The sequence below is a fragment of the Rhinoderma darwinii genome, chromosome 5, assembly GCF_050947455.1.
Source record: "Rhinoderma darwinii isolate aRhiDar2 chromosome 5, aRhiDar2.hap1, whole genome shotgun sequence".
NCBI classification, from domain to species: domain Eukaryota; kingdom Metazoa; phylum Chordata; class Amphibia; order Anura; family Rhinodermatidae; genus Rhinoderma; species Rhinoderma darwinii.
This window is the reverse complement of record NC_134691.1, coordinates 229711967-229736080: the sequence shown is the minus strand read 5'-3', so window position 1 is coordinate 229736080 and position 24114 is coordinate 229711967. Positions and strand designations below refer to the sequence as shown.

The following is a 24114-nucleotide window of genomic DNA, read 5'->3' as shown; positions in this document are numbered from 1 at the left end:
TGAACCTGAGGTCATCGACTTCACAACAGACATCCAGGTGGCTACAATCCTGGAACAATTTTTGTCAGAGGGCCTGCTGGATCTTTCGGACCCGCCAGGAGAGGAGGATCCGCCCGACCGGACTGGTAACTAAGGTGTATCGTTTGCACTAACCTTCTTTATTCTCCCCCATGGCTGCTAAACTTAACATCTTTAGCCTCAATGTGAGGAGTGTTAGAGATAGGACTAGATGTCAGATGGTGCTAACTTTTCTTTCCAAGCAGTCGAGTGATGTATTTATGCTGCAGGAATGTACTCTCCCCTCTTCCAGGTCATACCATCATCTGGCCAGGCAGTGGACCCATGGCCCGTCCTACTGGTCTGGTGGGGGCGACTGTAAGTCTGCAGGGGTTGCCATCCTGATTAGGGGAAGCGTATTTACTGTTGACTCTGTCCAGGAGCTCGCCTGCGGCCGCTTGTTGGTCGTAGACGGTTCCTGGGCAGGAGAGCCGATTAGGCTCATCAACGTGTACGCTCCCCCTATGAAGGCTGAGCGCCTGGAACTATTCCAGACCCTGCGGACCCAGCTCGCCACCACTAGGGCAGTGGTGATGGCCGGGGACTTCAACTGCCCCATCGAAGAGGATGGACGAAGTTCCGGCACTTCAATCAAACTGGATGTCAGTTCCAAACTGCTTATCGAGATGGTAACCGAAGCATCCTTGCAGGACGTTGTGGGCTCCATGGGGATTGGCTCTGTGAACTATTCATGGAGCCGACCCGATGGCTCACTTCGTTCTCGGATTGACTTTGTGTTCACCTCCCGGGCAGTCAAGCAGCATGGGCACTCCATGGTCCCCTGCTTCTTCTCTGACCACAGGGCCATTCTCTTCCAGGGTGCCATCGGCCACGGTTTTCCTCCCGGCCCTGGCTCCTGGAAGCTGAATTGTGCCCTGCTGGAAAGAGAGGAGGTACTGGCGGAACTTAGAGACGCCTATATTGTTTGGAGGAATGATAAAGTTTTCTTTGACAAAACCTGTGACTGGTGGGAATATGTTAAAGTTGAATTTCGTTGTTTCTTTCAGGCAAAAAGTCGTCAACAGGCGTGTGAGAGGAAGAGAGACTTCAGAGAGATGCAGCGTCAGCTGCGATCCCTGCAAGACCTCCTTCAATGCGGCTGGGACGTCAGGAAAGAGCTGGAGGAAGCCAAAAAGGGCCTGAAAAGGCACTTTGAGGAGGAATCCAAGCGAATTGTCTTTCGTTCCAAGGTGGAGAACCTGGAGAAGGGTGAGAAATGTAACTCGTTCTTTTTCAGGAAACTCCATGCCGGCCACACGCCCCTGAAGGAACTTCGAGATGAGACCGGAAACATGCATTCTGGGAAGAAGGAGGTGATGGGAGTCGTCACAGACTACTACCGAAGCCTCTACTCCCGGAAAACCACTGACCCCGAAGCCGCCGATAAATTCCTGTCAGGTATCACTAATCATCTTGATCCTGCAGGTACGGAGGCTATGGATGTACCCCTGACGGTGGAGGAACTGCTCTCTGCCGCTAAATCCTTCAGACCCGGCAGGACCCCGGGCAGTGATGGTCTCCCAGCAGAGCTCTATGTAGCGCTGGGGGACTTGATCAGTCCGGACCTGCTGGAGCTCTATGAGGAGATGGTGGTGGAGGGTAGAATGCCACCGTCCTTGAGAGAAGGCATGATCACGATCTTGTATAAGCGGAAGGGGGAGAGATGTGACCTGAAAAACTGGCGTCCCATCTCTCTCCTGAACGTGGACTACAAGATCCTCGCCAAAGTATTGGCCAACAGACTGAAGGTTGTCATCGGACAGATCATCGGATCGGACCAAACCTGCGGCATTCCTGGCCGTAGGGTGGCCGACAGTCTTGCCCTGGTGAGGGACACGGTGCATTACATGCAAAGCCGCCGTACACACGCGGCCCTGGTCAGTCTGGATCAGGAGAAGGCTTTTGACCGGGTCTCTCACGAATTCATGGGTAAGGCTCTGCGTAGGCTGCGGCTTGGCAGGTTGTTCTGTTTGTATGTTAACCTGATGTATTGCGACATTTACAGCTCGGTGCTGGTGAACGGCTGGAAGACTGACCCCTTTCCTGTATCGTCGGGGGTTAGACAAGGCTGTCCTCTTTCACCTCTCCTTTTTGTTTGTGTTATAGAGCTCTTCGCAGAGGCTATCCGGCAGAATGGAGAGATCAGAGGGATCACCGCACCAGGTCCAGGACACTTCGAGGTCAAATGCTCGCTGTACATGGACGACGTGACCGTCTTCTGCGCTGACCAGAGTTCGGTGACTGCACTCGTCCAGACCTGTGAGGAGTTCGGACGCGCTTCAGGGGCAAAAGTCAACTGCGGGAAGTCGGAAGCCATGCTCTTCGGAAAGTGGTACCTGCCTTCTCCTGCCTCCTTCCCGTTTACTATCAAGCCGGACTTCATCAAAATTCTGGGAGTCTGGTTCGGTAAGGAAGGTGCAGCCCTAAAGTCGTGGGAAGAACGCTTGGCCAAAGTCAACCAAAGGATCGGACTGTGGAGCCTCAGACAACTCACTATTGAGGGCAAAGCAATGGTCCTGCGTAACGAAGTCTTGCCTGTGCTACAATACACTGCACAGGCATGGCCCCCTCTTGCCACCGTCTCGAGGGCCATTACCAGGACTGTGTTTCGCTTCATCTGGGGCTCGAAAATGGACAGAGTAAAGCGGACTGTTATGTACAAGGAGCCCCGCAAAGGTGGGAAGGGTATACCCGACATTCCCACTCTGCTGCGGATCGCTTTTGTATGTGACTGTGTTCGTAGGACTCTGAGGACAGCAAACGGCTCTGCGGGCAAGGCCATGTCCCGCTACTTCCTCCTTCCCCTCTGGCGAGGTTTTGGCTGGGACAAGTGGGACAGCTCCTTCCCTTACAACTGGCACGCTCCCTGGTTCTACGGAGATGTCGTCCGGTTCGTGAGGGAGCATCAACTGGAGGGTCTTAAGCCCGACTTGTGGAAACCTAAGACGATCCACAAGCACATCAGAGCAAAGGACTCACTGGAGTCTGTTCCAGGGCTTCATGCCGACACGTTGGAGACTGTTTGGACTAACGTGTCATCTGGCAGGTTGACCAACGGGCACAAGGACATTTCATGGATGGCCATCCAGGGAGGACTGCCTCTTAGGTCATTCATGCATGCCCGCAACCTGTGCAAGACCCGGTACTGCCCCAGGTGCCCCTTCACGGAGGAAACATCTTTGCACATTTTCTGGCAGTGCCCCTTTGCACAGGGTCTGTTGAAAGCCTTGGAACATGAACTCAAGGACTCAGTACCCAGGAACAGACTGTCGTACCGCTCGGTACTTTATGGACTATTTCCTGGGAATACCACGGATGGAGCAATCCAGGAAGCCTGGCGCCTTATGAACTGCTTTAAGGACGCTATATGGTTTGCCAGGAACCGTCTGATTTTGCGGAGAGAGAGTGTGTCCGTCCAGGACTGCCGCAGGCTGATCCACAGCCTGCTCAGAGACTATTCCACCTGGGACAGCCCGGACGTCGATGAGGAAGAGGACTGATACTCCCCTTCCCCCCACTCTCCCTTCTTGTGTGTTGTCTTTCAATAAAGCTTCGGGCCTGTGATTTCCCCCTTCCCTATCCCCTCCTACCCACTCCCCTATCCCATCACTTGTCTGTAATGCTTTGTTGTTTGGCTTTAGTGAATGCAAGAATGTTAGTGTAGCATGTGGTGTAATGTATAGCATAGGCTAGCCTGTACTGTGTATTATACTGTCATGTTATGTTTGACGACTGTTATTATTTATTATTTGCTGCTTCATGGCTTGCGCTGCGTCGCAGTAATGTTTGTATGATGACGATTGATTGTCAATAAAGCATTTTTCAATCAAAAAATCTGTTCTTATCAGTTTAATATCTGATACGTCCCCTATCTGGGGACCATATATTAAATGGATTTTTAGAACAGGGAGATGGAAATAGAGCTTGCTCTGTCCACTCCACGCATTGACCTGGTATTGCAGTATTTCCAGGACCGGTGCACCCTTCCCTTATGTGTTGACTAAAATCAGATTCCAAAAGTGCTATTTGTGTTTGCTATTGTTTTTGTCTTTCTGATGGGATCTCCCCTTTTAATCCCATTATTTCAACACCTGTTGGACAATGCATTTGTACAGTCATGTGTGATAATGAGCTAATTTATTAAATGCAATTAATTAATACATTGCCACCTCTTGTTGTGTGTGTGTGTGTGTGTGTCTTCTGTGTTTCTGTGTTTCCGGCATTTCACATTGGAACAGCTCATTCACCTTCCTTGTCTTCTCTCCGCCCTCCCTTTTAGGTAGGTTAAAGAGCTGCACCTGAGCCAGCCACTGATTGATTGATTGATGCAGCACCACAGTCAAATAGTGGAGTGGAGTAGGGGGAACAGCAAACAGCCATTAAAGCAGCCCGCCCGCCACAATGGACCTACCTGTGTACACTAGATGGATGTGATGGAATGTACTGTCGTCCCTACATTTCCAAGAAGAAGTAAGAATTGCAGTTGCAACAAACCCTTGCTTGCCTACAAAGAGAGCAGCAATTTGGATTTGTTACTATGTTACCTAGAAGAATAACAAACTGTGCAAGGATGGAGGTTGTAGGAGCAAGGAGAACAAGTTGTCTGTAAAGTTGGTGGATGCCTATTTTCCATTTTGCAGTCCCTTGTCTCCCTCTTGTGGCCTCCTGGAGGCAAATAAATGTGCAAAAAAAAGACAGCCTGGCGGCCGGCTGTTGCAGTGTTGCCCTCTCAGGCAACACTGAGTGACTGACTGAGCCTCACCGTCTTATATAAAGTTCAGACGGAACTTTGCACGTGTCATAGTGGAGCCCTCAGGATTCCAGAGCCAGCTTTCTGACATCATAATGGGGCCTGCCTCAGAGATAAAAGCCTGGGCCCAGGCAGTGTTGTTCAGTGCTGCTCAGCAGGCAGCACAGGACTGGATTAAAGCTGATACAAGGTGTGAAGGAACAAGGGGTGGCTGTGGGCATGCACTTGCTGCCGCTGCCAGTGTTTATCTGCATGGCAGGAGGGCATTTGGGCGTTGCCAGGAAGGCGTTTTTATGTAGATTCCTCCTCTTTCAGCACTGCATTGTGGTGCAAGCAAAAGAAGCAAATCCTGTGTAGCTTCCTCTCCGGCCTTTATTCACCTCCCTCCCGCTTAGTAGCTGTAAATGTGTGTGAGCCTGCAGGGCCCCATGGAATTGCCTAGGAGTAGGCTGAATCAATCGCTGCAAGGGGTGAACAGCAGTATGGGACAGGCTCGGGCAAGGCAAGGGCCGCTCGGGTTATCGCTTCTCGGCCTTTTGGCTCAGATCAGGTTTATTGCCTGGTCTGGGCCGGGGGTTCGGTCTTTCGTGGAGTCCTATCCGACGTTCTTGGGAGCGATCATCGTGCCGTTGGGCATTCCATTTCAAGATGGCAGCTGTGCGTAACACTATCCGTTTCGTGGTGAATGAGCAGAGGAGAGACGAAGTTGATACTGGACATATCATTGAGAACATCCTTCTGGACCTGGCTGGAGTTAAGTTGGTAGAGGTATTCTGTATCCAAGCTTTCAGCAATATTGCTACATATGATGTATCCTTTTTTGAGGCCGCCTACTGTTTAAACGTTTTTCAGTTGCTAAAGGAAAAACACATGCATGAGGCATTAACATCCATTGAAGTGCAACCTCTTTTTTCTACAGTGGAGAAATGTATAACAATTCATATGTATAACCCATTTTTGGATAGAAGGCTGGTCAGGGCTTTTTTAGCTCATTACTGTACCCATGTTAGAGGAGGTGTGGAGCAGAAGAACCTATGGGGAGTCTTTAATGGTGATATCAAGTACTGGGTCAGGCTGAAACCTGACTCCAGCTGTATTGGAGGAGTGATGAATCCTCCTGCTAACTTTTCCATTGGTGGGAATAAGGGATATCTGTACTACCAAGATATGCCATGCTTTTGTAGATCATGTTTTTCCTACGGGCATACCAAAGATGCATGCAAAGGCAAAGTTTGCAGAAATTGCAAAGAAACAGGACATGAGGCTAGTGCATGTATTTTCCCATCCAGGTGTGATATTTGTGGTTTGCCTGGTCATACCTGTAGGAAATGTCCAAAGGTGTTTCCTTTCTTAGGACAAGAGAGAAGAACATGGGGCAGACAGGTGAGAACAACAAGTTCCCTTGCTGCCTCTTCTGAGGTAATTTCAGAGCCAGCTGGCAGTGTTTCTGTGGCTGCTTCTCAGGACCCTGGGAAAGCTGGATTAGGAGAGGTTCTAACCTCACATACTAGCAGCATGGAGTTGGGTGTGGTCCCTCCTGCAGAGCAAAGTGTTGATGAAACACCTGGGGTTATGCCTATGGAAGGTGAAGACACAGCGCCACCTATTGGGTGTGCTTCCCCTGATGATGGTGCAAGTATGCAAATTTTGTCTTTTTCTAGCCCAGAATCAAAAATGGAAGACTCAGCTAAAGTGGAGTGGTCAATATCGGAGGAGGACGAGAAGGAGGCCAGGATGCCTAGTGCCACTAGTGCTGAAATTTTTCATAAAGTGGTCTCAAAAAGGGGGAAGTCTGGAAAGGCGGTGAAGAGACTGAAGATAGGCTTATTGGAAGATTCTGCTCATGCAAATCCCTTCTCATTGCTGGACAGTGACTCTAGTTCTAGCCCTAAGTCATCTGAGGTGGCCTCAGAAGTACCCAGCTCTCCTGGGGAAGGTTTCCTCAGTGAAGTCAATGTGGCAAATCTGGAAAGAGCTATGTATTTCCCTGGGACGTGATATGTTCTGGTTATCTCATGGCTTTCCTTTGCACTAACCATACTATGCCCGCATGTCTTTGAGATTAAAGATTGTCTCTCAAAATGTACGGGTGTTCTCCTCTGCTCACAAGCGTGCTGCAGTCCTGGACTTTTTGGCCTCTAAGGGCAGTGACATTGTTTGCGTACAAGAATGTGGTTTGTCAAAAATGCCAAGGAAAGAAGAATGGAAGTTTGGGGAAGCAATCTGGTCTTTTTCTTCCACAAATAGGAATGATGGAATTGGTATTCTCTTTAAAAATAATGAGTTTGTCATCAAACAGACTCAAATTATACAGGAAGGAAGATGTGTCTGCGTGTTACTAGCCTATAAGGGGTGGCAGTTTAGGCTAATTAATATCTATGGCCATGCTGTGAAAACTGATAGGTTGGCACTTTTTGATAGTTTAAAATTTTTTCTACATGGTAAAGTTCCTGTTATTATTGTTGGTGATATTAACTGCATCCTGGAGAAGCAGGCCCGAGCTGGATCCACAGAGTCTAATGTGGACGCTACCGGAAGTTTGTGGAATAAAATTTTGCAGGACTTTGCTTTGCAGGACGCTGTCACCAGGAAACCAGGTCCATTTACTTACCATGCCGATGACGGAAGAACGGATTCTCGTCTGGACTTTTTCTTTTTTTCTACTTCAGCAATGAAATGTGTAGATTATGCGCAGGAGAGAGTGTGGTTTTCAGATCACGAGTGTTTGTTGGGGGTTTTTGTTATAAATAATTTATTTTATGGTAGAGGGGTATGGAAGATGAATGTCAGTTTTCTGAGTGATGAAAGGGTAAAAACTAGTTTTGGGAAAAAATATGGGTTTTGGGTTAGGAAGAAAAGTTCTTTCTCTAATGTGTGTGAATGGTGGGTATGGGTGAAAAAAAAGATTGGTGGGTTTTTTAGACAGATAGGGTATAGAAGAGCGAGAAGGAAAAGATTGCAATATTCACGCTTTAATATGCGGATGACGTTCCTTCAACAATGTAAAAATTTGGGTATGGATGTAAGACACGATTTGGAAAAAACAAAAAAAGATATTAAGGAGTGGTTCCGAGAGAAAGGGAAAGAAATAATATTTAGGTCTAAGGTGGAGGTTAGAGATAATCACGAGAAGTGCACTAGATTTTTCTTTAAAAAAATGTGTGGTGGGAAAAGTGGAATGAATGTATTATTGGATAAGGATGATAAAGAGGTGTTTGGTAAGGATGTGATTGATGTGGTGTCTGATTTTTATAAACAACTGTATGATGTGAAGAAGTGTGATCTGGGTGATGATGATGAGTTTTTGGATATTGTGTGTAATTTTGTTCCTGAAAGTGAATGTTTGCCTTTGCTTGGTGAGATTATGGATGGTGAAGTAAAGGATGTGGTGGGAAGTATGGCTAAAAATAAGTCTCCAGGGATCGATGGAATACCAGCTGATTTCTATGGGAAATATTGGGATATAATTGGGAAGGATGTTATTGATGTTATGAGAGTGTTGTTTTCTGGGACGAATATGTGTGATGTGATGAAGAAGGGTATGGTAGTTCTGTTGCATAAAAAAGGAGATAAGAGACGGTTAGAAAACTGGCGACCAATTACTTTGTTGAATACGGATTATAAAATTTTTGCTAAGCTGATTGCGAATCGTATGAGAGACGTGATTGGGTGTGTGATTGATGAGGATCAGGTATGTGCGGTACCGAAAAGGAAATTGCATGAGAATGTGGCGTTGGTGCGGGACATGCTTGAGGATTGTAAGGGTCGGAATAAGAAGGTGATTGTGTGTGCGTTAGATTTTGAGAAAGCGTTTGATCGTGTGGCGCATGTGTTTTTGTTTAAAGTGTTAGAGAGAATGGGTTTTCCGGTTCAGTTTGTGAGTTTGTTGAAGAATTTATATGCGAATGCAAAGAGTTGTGTGCAGGTGAATGGTTTTTTTTCAGAATCATTTAGTATTATGTCTGGTGTGCGACAGGGTTGTCCGTTGTCTCCCATCCTATTTATTTGTGCGATTGAACCATTGTTGCAAATGATTAGAAATGATAAGGTTGTGAAAGGTTTGGTGGTGCCCGGGTGTGATGGAAAGCGTGTGAAAGCTTTGGGATATATGGATGATATTTGTGTATTGTGCGATTCAGTGTATGATATGTCCAGAGTGAAGTTGATTGTAAATATGTTTTGTATTGCGTCTGCTTTTAAAATAAATTGGGGTAAGAGCAAATTTAAAATATTTTTCAGTAATGAGCGAGTGAGTGATTCTGATATGGAACAGGTGAATGGTGTGAAAATTTTGGGTATTGTGTTTGATGATGAGCTGAAAGGGAAAGAAAGTTGGGATGAGTTAGGTGGTAGGATTGTGCGAAAGTTGGAAATGTGGAGAATGAGGGATCTTTCTTTTTCGGGGAAGGTTTTAATAGTCAAAAGTATTATTCTACCTATGATTTTATATGTTGCTCTGGTTTTTCCTCCTGCTGTTGCTATGTTAAAAAAAGTGAATAGAGTTTTGTTCCTTTTTTTATGGGGGAGCGGGATTGAGAAGGCAAGGAGAGAAATTCTAATGAAAAGCAGACGTAATGGAGGCCTTGATTTCCCAAATTTGGAGATTTTCATTGGAATTAATTGTGTACGTTTTTTTGTAGAGCTTTTATTTAAGGAATCCAAGGCTTCCAGAATGTCTAAGTACCTAGCTGGAACGGTGATTCAGCGTCTAAGGTGGGAAAAACGAAATTTATGTAAACCAATTGCTTTTCAGTGCTCAGGGTGGTATTTGTATGTAGAAAAATTTATCAAAAAGTTCCAGCTAGAGGATGTAAGAATGGAGAGATTTTTGAGAGAAAAGAATGTTGTGAGAAGTATGTGTATGAATAATGTGATGTGTTCTGTAAATGGTTTGAATTCGATGGAGTCTAAGTCTGTGTGGAAGAAGATTGTTACGTATGATGTGTCAAATAAGCAGAAAGATTTGTTATGGATGTCGGTACATGGAGTGTTGCCTGTAAGGAGTGTGCAGAAAAGAAGAGGTTTGGTTGCATCTGAAAGGTGTCCGAGAGAAGGTTGTGGGGATGATGAGGATGTGAGTCATGTGTTTTGGTCGTGTAAGCATGCAAAGGATGTTTGGAAAAAGTTGAGTGGGTTGTGTGAAGAATTGACTGGTTTGAAGAGTTTGACGTATGAAATTGTCTTGTTTGGTTTGTGTAGTTTGGGTAGTGAAAAGGATAGAGTGTTGTGGATTTTTCTGACTTGCGTGAAAGAGGTATTGTGGAATACGAGGAATTTGAATGTGTATAAAAGAGAAGTATTTGAGATGGAGGATGTGGTTAGTATGGTATTGGCTAAATTGTATTTTTATTATAAATGGGATCTAGAAAGAGGTATGGATGCGGAAGGGATATGGCGAATGTTAAAATGGAGGTATTTAGTTTGAGGAATTTTGTTTGATTTATCTTGTATTTGATGGAAAAATAAAATAATGAACCAGAGTGATGAGATTTTTTGAAAAATAGAGAGGTGGTTTGAACAACTACAGTTCTCGGTTTTATTCAAAAAAACCTGAATGGTTTAATAAAAAAAAAAAAAAAAAAAAAAAAAAAATCTGTTCTTATCAGTTTAATATCTGATACGTCCCCTATCTGGGGACCATATATTAAATGGATTTTTAGAACAGGGAGATGGAAATAGAGCTTGCTCTGTCCACTCCACGCATTGACCTGGTATTGCAGTATTTCCAGGACCGGTGCACCCTTCCCTTATGTGTTGACTAAAATCAGATTCCAAAAGTGCTATTTGTGTTTGCTATTGTTTTTGTCTTTCTGATGGGATCTCCCCTTTTAATCCCATTATTTCAACACCTGTTGGACAATGCATTTGTACAGTCATGTGTGATAATGAGCTAATTTATTAAATGCAATTAATTAATACATTGCCACCTCTTGTTGTGTGTGTGTGTGTGTGTGTCTTCTGTGTTTCTGTGTTTCCGGCATTTCACATTGGAACAGCTCATTCACCTTCCTTGTCTTCTCTCCGCCCTCCCTTTTAGGTAGGTTAAAGAGCTGCACCTGAGCCAGCCACTGATTGATTGATTGATGCAGCACCACAGTCAAATAGTGGAGTGGAGTAGGGGGAACAGCAAACAGCCATTAAAGCAGCCCGCCCGCCACAATGGACCTACCTGTGTACACTAGATGGATGTGATGGAATGTACTGTCGTCCCTACATTTCCAAGAAGAAGTAAGAATTGCAGTTGCAACAAACCCTTGCTTGCCTACAAAGAGAGCAGCAATTTGGATTTGTTACTATGTTACCTAGAAGAATAACAAACTGTGCAAGGATGGAGGTTGTAGGAGCAAGGAGAACAAGTTGTCTGTAAAGTTGGTGGATGCCTATTTTCCATTTTGCAGTCCCTTGTCTCCCTCTTGTGGCCTCCTGGAGGCAAATAAATGTGCAAAAAAAAGACAGCCTGGCGGCCGGCTGTTGCAGTGTTGCCCTCTCAGGCAACACTGAGTGACTGACTGAGCCTCACCGTCTTATATAAAGTTCAGACGGAACTTTGCACGTGTCATAGTGGAGCCCTCAGGATTCCAGAGCCAGCTTTCTGACATCATAATGGGGCCTGCCTCAGAGATAAAAGCCTGGGCCCAGGCAGTGTTGTTCAGTGCTGCTCAGCAGGCAGCACAGGACTGGATTAAAGCTGATACAAGGTGTGAAGGAACAAGGGGTGGCTGTGGGCATGCACTTGCTGCCGCTGCCAGTGTTTATCTGCATGGCAGGAGGGCATTTGGGCGTTGCCAGGAAGGCGTTTTTATGTAGATTCCTCCTCTTTCAGCACTGCATTGTGGTGCAAGCAAAAGAAGCAAATCCTGTGTAGCTTCCTCTCCGGCCTTTATTCACCTCCCTCCCGCTTAGTAGCTGTAAATGTGTGTGAGCCTGCAGGGCCCCATGGAATTGCCTAGGAGTAGGCTGAATCAATCGCTGCAAGGGGTGAACAGCAGTATGGGACAGGCTCGGGCAAGGCAAGGGCCGCTCGGGTTATCGCTTCTCGGCCTTTTGGCTCAGATCAGGTTTATTGCCTGGTCTGGGCCGGGGGTTCGGTCTTTCGTGGAGTCCTCTCCGACGTTTTTGGGAGCGATCACCGTGCCGTTGGGCATTCCATATCAAGATGGCAGCAGTGCGGAATACTATTCGTTTTGTGGTAAATGAGCAGAGGAGAGACGAAGTGGATACTGGGCACATCATTGAGAACATCCTTCTGGACCTGGCTGGAGTTAAGTTGGTAGAGGTATTCTGTATCCAAGCTTTCAGCAATATTGCTACGTATGATGTATCCTTTTTTGAGGCCGCCTACTGTCTAAATGTTTTTCAGTTGCTCAAGGAGAAACACATGCATGAGGCTTTAACATCTATTGAAGTGCAACCTCTTTTTTCAGCAGTGGAGAAATGTATTACCATCCACATGTATAACCCATTTCTGGATAGAAGGCTGGTCAGGGCCTTTTTAGCTCACTACTGTACCCATGTTAGAGGTGGTGTGGAGCAGAAGAATCTATGGGGAGTTTTCAATGGTGATATCAAGTACTGGGTCAGGCTGAAACCTGACTCCAGCTGTATTGGAGGAGTGATGAATCCTCCTGCTAATTTTTCAATTGGTGGTAATAAGGGGTATCTGTATTACCAAGATATGCCATGCTTTTGCAGATCATGTTTTTCCTACGGGCATACCAAAGATGCATGTAAAGGCAAGGTTTGCAGAAATTGCAAGGAAACCGGACATGAGGCTAGTGCATGTATTTCCCCATCCAGGTGTGATATTTGTGGTTTGCCTGGCCATACCTGTAGGAAATGTCCAAAGGTGTTTCCTTTCTTAGGACAAGAGAGAAGAACATGGGGCAGACAGGTGAGAACAACAAGTTCCCTTGCTGCCTCTTCTGAGGAAATTTCAGAGCCTGCTGGCAGTGTTTCTGTGTCTGCTTGTCAGGACCCAGGGAAAGCTGTATTAGGAGAGGTTCTAACCTCACATACTAACAGCATGGAGTTGGGTGTGGTCCCTCCTGCAGAGCAAAGTGTTGATGAAGCACCTGGGGTTATACCTATGGAAGGTGAAGACACAGCGCCACCTATTGGGTGTGCTTCCCCTGATGATGGTGCAAGTATGCAAATTTTGTCTTTTTCTAGCCCAGAGTCAAAAATGGAAGACTCAGCTAAAGTGGAGTGGTCAATATCGGAGGAGGACGAGAAGGAGGCCAGGATGCCTAGTGCCACTAGTGCGGAAATCTTCCATAAAGTTGTCTCAAAAAGGGGGAAGTCTGGAAAAGCGGTGAAGAGACTGAAGATAGGCTTGTTGGAAGATTCGGCTCATGCAAATCCTTTCTCATTGTTGGACAGTGACTCTAGTTCTAGCCCTAAGTCATCTGAGGTGGCCTCAGAAGTACCCAGCTCTCCTGGGGAAGGTTTCCTCAGTGAAGTCAATGTGGCGAATCTGGAAAGAGCGATGTATTTCCCTGGGACGTGATATGTTCTGGTTTTTCATGGCTTTCCATTGCACTAACCATACTATGCCCGCATGTCTTTGAGATTAAAAATTGTCTCACAAAATGTACGGGTGTTCTCCTCTGCTCACAAGCGTGCTGCAGTCCTGGACTTTTTGGCCTCTAAGGGCAGTGACATTGTTTGCGTACAAGAATGTGGTTTATCAAAAATGCCTAGGAAAGAAGAATGGAAGTTTGGGGAAGCAATTTGGTCTTTTTCTTCCACAAATAGGAATGATGGAATTGGTATCCTCTTCAAAAATAATGAGTTTGTCATCAAACAGACTCAAATTATACAGGAAGGAAGATGTGTCTGCGTGTTACTAGCCTATAAGGGGTGGCAGTTTAGGCTAATCAATATCTATGGCCATGCTGTGAAAACTGATAGGTTGGCACTTTTTGATAGTTTAAAATTTTTTCTACACGGTAAAGTTCCTGTCATTATTGTTGGTGACATTAACTGTATCCTGGAGAAGCAGGCCCGAGCTGGGTCCACAGAGTCTAATGTGGATGTCACTGGAGTTTTGTGGAATAAAATTTTGCAGGACTTTGCTTTGCAGGACGCTGTCACCAGGAAACCAGGTCCATTTACCTATCATGCCGATGACGGAAGAACGGATTCTCGTCTGGATTTTTTCTTTTTTTCTACCTCTGCAATGAAATGTGTAGATTATGCGCAGGAGAGAGTGTGGTTTTCAGATCACGAGTGTTTGTTGGGGGTTTTTGTTATAAATAATTTCTTTTATGGTAGAGGGGTATGGAAGATGAATGTCAGTTTTCTGTGTGATGAAAGGGTAAAAACTAGGTTTGGGAAAAAATATGGTTTTTGGGCTAGAAAGAAAAGTTCTTTCTCTAATGTGTGTGAATGGTGGGTATGGGTGAAAAAAAAGATTGGTGGGTTTTTTAGACAGATAGGATATAGAAGAGCGAGAAGGAAAAGATTGCAATATTTACGCTTTAACATGCGGATGACGTTCCTTCAACAATGTAAAAATTTGGGTATGGATGTAAGACACGATTTGGAAAAAACAAAAAAAGATATTAAGGAGTGGTTCCGAGAAAAAGGGAAAGAAATAATATTTAGGTCTAAGGTGGAGGTTAGAGATAATCACGAGAAATGTACTAGATTTTTCTTTAAAAAAATGTGTGGTGGAAAAAGTGGAATGAATGTGTTACTGGATAAGGATGATAAAGAGGTGTTTGGTAAGGATGTGATTGATGTGGTGTCTGATTTTTATAAACAACTGTATGATGTGAAGAAGTGTGATTTGGGTGATGATGAGGAGTTTCTGGATATTGTGTGTAATTTTGTTCCTGAAAGTGAATGTGAGTCTTTGCTTGGTGAGATTATGGATGGTGAAATAAAGGATGTGGTGGGAAGTATGGCTAAAAATAAGTCTCCAGGGATCGATGGAATACCAGCTGAGTTCTATGGGAAATATTGGGACATAATTGGGAAGGATGTTATAGATGTTATGAGAGTGTTGTTTTCTGGGACGAATATGTGTGATGTGATGAAGAAGGGTATGGTAGTTCTGTTGCATAAAAAAGGAGATAAGAGGCGTTTAGAAAACTGGCGACCAATTACTTTGCTGAATACGGATTATAAATTTTTTGCCAAGCTGATTGCGAATCGTATGAGAAATGTGATTGGGTGTGTGATTGATGAGGATCAGGTATGTGCGGTACCAAAAAGGAAATTGCATGAGAATATGGCGTTGGTGCGGGATATGCTTGAGGATTGTAAGGGTCGGAATAAGAAGGTGATTGTGTGTGCGTTAGATTTTGAGAAAGCGTTTGATCGTGTGGCGCATGTGTTTTTGTTTAAAGTGTTAGAGAGAATGGGTTTTCCGGTTCAGTTTGTGAGTTTGTTGAAGAATTTATACGCGAATGCAAAGAGTTGTGTGCAGGTGAATGGGTTTTTTTCCGAATCATTTAGTATTATGTCTGGTGTGCGACAGGGTTGTCCGTTGTCTCCCATCCTATTTATTTGTGCGATTGAACCATTGTTGCAAATGATTAGAAATGATAAGGTTGTGAAAGGTTTGGTGGTGCCCGGGTGTGATGGAAAACGTGTGAAAGCTTTGGGATATATGGATGATATTTGTGTATTGTGTGATTCAGTGTATGATATGTCCAGAGTGAAGTTGATTGTAAACATGTTTTGTATTGCGTCTGCTTTTAAAATAAATTGGGGTAAGAGCAAATTTAAATTTTTTTTCAGTAATGAGCGAGTGAGTGATTCTGATATGGAACAGGTGGATGGTGTGAAAATTTTGGGTATTGTGTTTGATGATGAGTTGAAAGGGAGAGAAAGTTGGGATGAGTTAGGTGGTAGGATTGTGAGAAAGTTGGAAATGTGGAGAATGAGGGATCTTTCTTTTTCGGGGAAGGTTTTAATTGTCAAAAGTATTATTCTACCTATGATTTTATATGTTGCTCTGGTTTTTCCTCCTGCTGTTGATATGTTAAAAAAAGTGAATAGAGTTTTGTTCCTTTTTTTATGGGGGAGCGGGATTGAGAAGGCAAAGAGAGAAATTCTAATGAAAAGCAGACGAAATGGAGGCCTTGATTTCCCAAATTTGGAGATCTTCATTGGAATTAATTGTGTACGGTTTTTTGTAGAGCTTTTATTTAAAGAATCCAAGGCTTCCAGAATGTCGAAGTATCTAGCTGGAACGGTGATTCAGCGTCTAAGGTGGGAAAAACGTAATTTATGTAAACCAATTGCTTTTCAGTGCACAGGGTGGTATTTGTATGTTGAAAAATTTATTAAAAAGTTCCAGCTAGAGGATGTAAGAATGGAGAGATTTTTGAGCGAAAAGAATGTTGTGAGAAGTATGTGTATGAATAATGTGATGTGTTCTGTAAATGGTTTGAATTCGATGGAGTCTAAGTCTGTGTGGAAGAAGATTGTTACGTATGATGTGTCAAATAAGCAGAAAGATTTGTTATGGATGTCGGTACATGGAGTGTTGCCTGTAAGGAGTGTGCAGAAAAGAAGAGGTTTGGTTGCATCTGAAAGGTGTCCGAGAGAAGGTTGTGGGGATGATGAGGATGTGAGTCATGTGTTTTGGTCGTGTAAGCATGCAAAGGATGTTTGGAAAAAGTTGAGTGGGTTGTGCGAAGAATTGACTGGTTTGAAGAGTTTGACGTATGAAATTGTCTTGTTTGGTTTGTGTAGTTTGGGTAGTGAAAAGGATAGAGTGTTGTGGATTTTTTTGACTTGTGTGAAAGAGGTATTGTGGAATACGAGGAATTTGAATGTGTATAAAAGAGAAGTATTTGAGATGGAGGATGTGGTTAGTATGGTATTGGCTAAATTGTATTTTTATTATAAATGGGATCTAGAAAAAGGTATGGATGCGGAAGGGATATGGCGAATGTTAAAATGGAGGTATTTAGTTTGAGGAATTTTGTTTGACTTATCTTGTATTTGATGGAAAAATAAAATAATGAACCAGAGTGATGAGATTTTTTGAAAAATAGAGAGGTGGTTTGAACAACTACAGTTCTCGGTTTTATTCAAAAAAACCTGAATGGTTTAATAAAAAAAAAAAAAAAAAAAAAAAATCTGTTCTTATCAGTTTAATATCTGATACGTCCCCTATCTGGGGACCATATATTAAATGGATTTTTAGAACAGGGAGATGGAAATAGAGCTTGCTCTGTCCACTCCACGCATTGACCTGGTATTGCAGTATTTCCAGGACCGGTGCACCCTTCCCTTATGTGTTGACTAAAATCAGATTCCAAAAGTGCTATTTGTGTTTGCTATTGTTTTTGTCTTTCTGATGGGATCTCCCCTTTTAATCCCATTATTTCAACACCTGTTGGACAATGCATTTGTACAGTCATGTGTGATAATGAGCTAATTTATTAAATGCAATTAATTAATACATTGCCACCTCTTGTTGTGTGTGTGTGTGTGTGTGTCTTCTGTGTTTCTGTGTTTCCGGCATTTCACATTGGAACAGCTCATTCACCTTCCTTGTCTTCTCTCCGCCCTCCCTTTTAGGTAGGTTAAAGAGCTGCACCTGAGCCAGCCACTGATTGATTGATTGATGCAGCACCACAGTCAAATAGTGGAGTGGAGTAGGGGGAACAGCAAACAGCCATTAAAGCAGCCCGCCCGCCACAATGGACCTACCTGTGTACACTAGATGGATGTGATGGAATGTACTGTCGTCCCTACATTTCCAAGAAGAAGTAAGAATTGCAGTTGCAACAAACCCTTGCTTGCCTACAAAGAGAGCAGCAATTTGGATTTGTTACTATGTTACCTAGAAGAATAACAAACTGTGCAAGGATGGAGGTTGTAGGAGCAAGGAGAACAAGTTGTCTGTAAAGTTGGTGGATGCCTATTTTCCATTTTGCAGTCCCTTGTCTCCCTCTTGTGGCCTCCTGGAGGCAAATAAATGTGCAAAAAAAAGACAGCCTGGCGGCCGGCTGTTGCAGTGTTGCCCTCTCAGGCAACACTGAGTGACTGACTGAGCCTCACCGTCTTATATAAAGTTCAGACGGAACTTTGCACGTGTCATAGTGGAGCCCTCAGGATTCCAGAGCCAGCTTTCTGACATCATAATGGGGCCTGCCTCAGAGATAAAAGCCTGGGCCCAGGCAGTGTTGTTCAGTGCTGCTCAGCAGGCAGCACAGGACTGGATTAAAGCTGATACAAGGTGTGAAGGAACAAGGGGTGGCTGTGGGCATGCACTTGCTGCCGCTGCCAGTGTTTATCTGCATGGCAGGAGGGCATTTGGGCGTTGCCAGGAAGGCGTTTTTATGTAGATTCCTCCTCTTTCAGCACTGCATTGTGGTGCAAGCAAAAGAAGCAAATCCTGTGTAGCTTCCTCTCCGGCCTTTATTCACCTCCCTCCCGCTTAGTAGCTGTAAATGTGTGTGAGCCTGCAGGGCCCCATGGAATTGCCTAGGAGTAGGCTGAATCAATCGCTGCAAGGGGTGAACAGCAGTATGGGACAGGCTCGGGCAAGGCAAGGGCCGCTCGGGTTATCGCTTCTCGGCCTTTTGGCACGATCCCGTGTCAAGAGGAGGTCAGCATGTCATGCCCTTGGCCTTTTGGCATCGCCACTTCGGTGGCTTAAGCCAACTGCTGCTATAAGGGGGTAGGCTGGGTGATCAACTGTCGAGCGATCATGGGAGCTAGGCTTCGATACGCTGGGATCGGGGAAACCCGGATCAAGAATGGATTTGGCATTGACGTACCCTTGAACAAGAAGGACCTTTTTTCATTGAAACACCTGGTGAATGAAGTCATTTTCAAGACCCTCAACGTGAGTAGGAACGACATCCTTTGTCTTCAAGATCCCAGAGGTAATCGCTTCACTTTGGTTCTTAAAAGTTTGAATGCTTGTTACAACTTGTATGCCGCAATTAATGCTAACTTGCAAAACCCTGGGTTGGATGGACTTATCTTCACCGTTTTATATAACAACGATGTTCCACTGGTTGTTTTGATGTACAATCCTTATGTGATGGTGGATGATATTACTTCCTTCTTAAAGAAGTACTGCTCTTACGTCAGCTATTCTCACCAGGTGTTAAATGCTGAATCCCTCTGGACAGGGAAGCATAAATTCTTTGTGAGATTTGAGGAGGATCCTTCAGGGCCTCTGGGTGTGAAATACCCTCCTAGGAATTTTGCCATCGGCCGGGACAAAGGCTACTTATTTTTTCCTCAGCCTCCTGTGTTTTGCAGGAAATGTAAAAGATATGGCCATGTTCATGAAGATTGTACGCAAGAAGGTGTTACATGTAACAAATGTAATCAGGACGGTCACCTGGCCAAGGATTGCAAAAACCCAATTGTGTGTAACATGTGCAGCATTGTGGGTCATGCCTTTAAAGACTGTCCAGAGCGTGCTAAAAACAGAAGGGTTAGGACTCTGGCGGAAGTAGTTGCAGGTGAACCTGGCAGTATGAGGTCTAATGTGATTCAGGGCCCAGCTGCCCCGGGAACTGAGGAGTCAGTGCCTGCCCAGGTGTCTGATGGGACTCTCCCTGAGTTAAATCGGTCTGGAAATACGCTGGCTGATGAAATGGAGGTAGCACCTGTTGAGAAAGACCTGCCTCACCCCTCTGATGACCTGACTGGGTTAAGAGGTGATGGGGAGGTGGATGGTTCTTTATCCAAATCACCTGTCTTTTCCTGGGAAGGAATTCTGGTGGACCAACAAGGTGAAGGTGGTCAAGGGGACTTTTCAACTGCACTTGTGAGGCCTTCTGAGGAGGAGGAAGGAGGTTCATCTTCTAAGAGACTTCGCACCATGTTGTCTCCTCTGAGTGAAGATGGAGTGAGCCCGGATAGGGGAGTCTACCCCATTTCTCATTTTCCTGAGGACTTTCCTTTTTTAGGAGAAGACGTGGACAAAGCTATCTTTGTGTCCGGTTGTCAGCCACCAGGAGGTGTAGGCTGATTAAACAGTGGGGTATTGGTGGATATCTACGGAAAAAGATCAAAATATGGACCCCAAAATTACACTTAATGTCTTATCCTTGAATGTCAGGCAAATTACATCAAAGCCTAGACGTGCTGTTGTGCTGGACTATGTTAGGAATCTTGGGGCAGAGATCATATGCCTGCAAGAGTGTGGTATATCTGAGTCACTGGGGGAGGGGGATTGGCCATATGGGCAGTATGTCTGGTCAGGATCTACTTCCAATAAGAATGATGGGGTGGGGATCCTATTAGGAAATATGGGTATGGATCTGGAGAGTTATACAGTGGTGGAAACAGGTAGATGTGTAATTGCAGTGGTATGTTGCAGGGGAGTTAGGGTTAGGGTGGTGAATACTTATTGTCCTATAGATAGAGCAAAAAGGCTGGCGTTGTTGGAAAAGCTAAGTTTGTTCTTACCTGGAAGGATTCCTACCTTTTTTTTGGGAGACTTTAATTGTTCTTTTGATGGGGATGGTCTGGATGTAACTGGGAAAAAGCTTAACCAACTTATATCTGATTTTTCTTTTATAGATGCAGCCGAATTGTCATTGGGTAAACCACCACCGCCAACATATAAATCAGATAGAGGGGGTATTGAGTCAAGAATTGATCGTATTTGCATATCTAAGGGTTTAGTGTGTAATAAGATGGTTCAGAATGAGGTACCTTTTTCAGACCATGTATGTTTACGGGTATGGGTGGAGGTAAGTAGTAAACTTTGTTTTGGGAAAGGGGTGTGGAAGTTGAATACTAGATTATTGGAGGATGTTGAAGTGATGGATGAGTTCAAACGAAAGTATGATGTGTGGAAGGGAGAAAAAGATAGTTTTGTGGATGTGCTTAAATGGTGGGATTGGATGAAAGGGCAGATTAAAAAATTTTTTGTGAGATGGGGATACAAGCAGGCTGCTAGGAAACGTAACCAGTATAAGGAATTGAATATTAGGATAGAATGGTTGCGGAAGATGGGTGAGAAGGGAATTGATTTGAGTGATTTGCTAGAGGAGGCAAGGAACGAGTTAAAGCAAGTTTTGGAAAGAAAGGGAAAGGAGATTATTTTTAGGTCTAAAGTGGAGTTCTTAGATAAAAATGAAAAATGCACAAGGTTTTTTTTCAAGAAAATGTGTGGTAAGAAAGATGATATGGATGAAATTGTTAATGCGAAGGGGGAGCGTATAGTGGGTATGGATGTGTTAAAAGTGGTGGAATCGTTTTATTCAGAACTATATGGCAAAAAGTGGATTGATATCGGGTTGATGGATGAAGTTTTGAATGGTTTGGAAAATGTTCTTAGAGAGGAGGATTGTGTGGGGTTGAATGAGGATGTAACGTCTGAAGAAGTAAAGAAAGTGATAATGAGTGCGGGGAAAAATAAAACACCTGGTAAAGATGGTATTCCTGTGGAATTTTATGTGAAGGCCTGGGAGATAATAGGGTTGGATTTGGTGGAAGTATGTAAGTTTATATGGGATAAGGGGGTTTTGTGTGAGTCTATGAAAGAGGGTGTGATTGTTTTGATTTATAAGAAAGGGGATAAGAAGTGTTTGGGTAATTGGAGACCGATTTCACTGCTGAATGTGGATTATAAATGTTTTAGTAAAATTTTGGCTAATCGTATGCGTGAGGTGGTAGGAAAGGTTGTGGGTGAAGACCAAGTCTGTGCTGTGCCAGGTAGGAGTATGTCTGATAATTTGGTTTTGCTGAGAGATTTGATTGGGGACTGTATGAGTAGGAAACAGAAGTGTATGATGCTTGCGTTAGATTTCGAAAAGGCGTTTGATAGAGTGTCGCATGTGTTTATGTTTGCTGTACTTGTTAGGATGGGCTTCCCAGTGAGGTTTTTGGAAGGTGTGAAGTGTTTGTATAGGGATGTGTCAAGTGAAGTGTTGGTGAATGGTAATTTAAGTTCAAAAGTATGTGTGAGATCTGGGGTAAGACAGGGGTGTCCTATGTCCCCAGTTTTGTTTATTTGTGTGATCGAAAGTTTGATGTGTTTGGTAAGAAAAGATAAAGTGGTGAAAGGTTTTTTGATCCCAGGGAGTGGAGGTAAATACGTTAAAATTCTGGGTTATATGGATGATGTTGTGGTTATGAGTGATTGTATGGCTGGGTTGAATAGAGCAAAATTATGGTTGGATTTTTTTTGTGGGGCATCAGCTTTTAAGGTGAATTGGGATAAGTGTGTCTTTAAGTGCTTTGGGGATAGGAGGGTAAGTATGGAGGGAGTGAGGAATGAAGTGGGTGCAGTAAAAGTGTTGGGGATACAGTTTAATGAGGACTTGAGAGGGAATGAGAGTTGGGATGAATGTGGCAAGAGGATCGAGAAGAAATTGAATTTTTGGAGACTTAGAGACCTGACTTTATCAGGGAAGGTGTTGATAATTAAGACAGTGATTTTGCCTATTTTGGTTTTTGTGGCTAGTATTTTTCCCTCCGCTAGTAGGAAAATCAAAAAGTCAGAGAAAATGGTGTTTACCTTTCTGTGGGGAAGTCAAATGGAAAAGTTGAAGCGTGAGTATGTTTATAAGTCTTGTGAGAATGGAGGTTTGGATTTTCCGAATGTGGAGGTCTTTCTTGGGTTAAATTATATTAAAACAGTGGTGGGGCTCTTGGGGAAAGGAAATAAGAGTGCGTATATGGTAAGGTATATGGCCGGTTGGATGCTTTATGGGTTAAATTGGTTTAAGAGAGACGCTACTGTGCCTGTTGCTTATGTATGTCCGGTATGGTATGTTGTGATTGAAAGGTTCATTAGGAAATATGATTTGATTGCAGTGCCTATGGGTGGGTTTCTGGATAAGAAGGCTGTGCTAAAAAGATTGTGTGTGAATGAGGTTGTGTGTAACATTGTGGGTTTGCGAGGAGAGGATGTTGTGGATACTTGGAAGAAGTTAGGCGTGAGAGGTATGTCCAATAGACAAAAGGACATAGTGTGGATGGCGTTGCATGATATATTGCCTGTTAGAGATGTGCAGAGGAGGAGAATGCTAGTTAGATTTGAGGTGTGTCCAAGGGTTGGGTGTAATTCACGGGAGACTGTTAGGCATCTTTTTTGGGACTGCAATTATTCGTATGAGGTATGGAGGAGGATGGGTGGCGTCTGTAAGGAGTTAGCTGGGGTGAAGTTTGTGGATTGGAAGGTTGCGATGTTTGCTATAGGGGCTTGTAACAGAGTAAGTGATAGGATCTTATGGTTGATTATGGTGTGTATAATGGAAAGCTTATGGGATGTACGTAATTTAGGTGTTTTCAAACATAAGTGGGTACCCATTGGTGAGTGTGTGAGGATGGTTTTGTCAAGACTATACGTAGTCTATCGTTGGGATAGTCAGTGCGGTGGTGGTATAGACGCAGAGGGGATATGGAAATTTAAGAAGTGGAGAAGGTTGGTGAAATATAGCTAATTGATAAGATTTATTCCTGTTTTATTTTTGTTCTTCACAATCCTTTCTGTGTCTTGATTATTATTGTTTGGAATAAAATAGCCATGATGATGTACGACTAAGGCAACTTATGCCTTAAAATGCAAAATGGTTTGTGTACTGTTGCTTTAAGTTAAACTGAATGGTTTTTAAAAAAAAAAAAAAAAAAAAAATCTGTTCTTATCAGTTTAATATCTGATACGTCCCCTATCTGGGGACCATATATTAAATGGATTTTTAGAACAGGGAGATGGAAATAGAGCTTGCTCTGTCCACTCCACGCATTGACCTGGTATTGCAGTATTTCCAGGACCGGTGCACCCTTCCCTTATGTGTTGACTAAAATCAGATTCCAAAAGTGCTATTTGTGTTTGCTATTGTTTTTGTCTTTCTGATGGGATCTCCCCTTTTAATCCCATTATTTCAACACCTGTTGGACAATGCATTTGTACAGTCATGTGTGATAATGAGCTAATTTATTAAATGCAATTAATTAATACATTGCCACCTCTTGTTGTGTGTGTGTGTGTGTGTGTCTTCTGTGTTTCTGTGTTTCCGGCATTTCACATTGGAACAGCTCATTCACCTTCCTTGTCTTCTCTCCGCCCTCCCTTTTAGGTAGGTTAAAGAGCTGCACCTGAGCCAGCCACTGATTGATTGATTGATGCAGCACCACAGTCAAATAGTGGAGTGGAGTAGGGGGAACAGCAAACAGCCATTAAAGCAGCCCGCCCGCCACAATGGACCTACCTGTGTACACTAGATGGATGTGATGGAATGTACTGTCGTCCCTACATTTCCAAGAAGAAGTAAGAATTGCAGTTGCAACAAACCCTTGCTTGCCTACAAAGAGAGCAGCAATTTGGATTTGTTACTATGTTACCTAGAAGAATAACAAACTGTGCA

General features: G+C 43.9%; 1 non-coding gene and 3 pseudogenes across 1 annotated transcript; all 4 read left to right on the top strand.

Moving 5' to 3' along the window:
* The first annotated feature begins 3869 nt into the window (after nucleotides 1-3869).
* LOC142653759 (U2 spliceosomal RNA) lies at nucleotides 3870-4044 on the top strand (annotated as a pseudogene).
* A 6292-nt stretch (nucleotides 4045-10336) lies between these two features.
* LOC142654171 (U2 spliceosomal RNA) lies at nucleotides 10337-10552 on the top strand (annotated as a pseudogene).
* Nucleotides 10553-16843: 6291 nt separating this feature from the next.
* LOC142654124 (U2 spliceosomal RNA) lies at nucleotides 16844-17055 on the top strand (annotated as a pseudogene).
* Nucleotides 17056-23350: 6295 nt separating this feature from the next.
* On the top strand, nucleotides 23351-23534 carry LOC142653911 (U2 spliceosomal RNA). The gene has a single exon (XR_012848760.1). It is a non-coding gene; the product is annotated as a U2 spliceosomal RNA (small nuclear RNA).
* The last annotated feature ends 580 nt before the right edge of the window (nucleotides 23535-24114 follow it).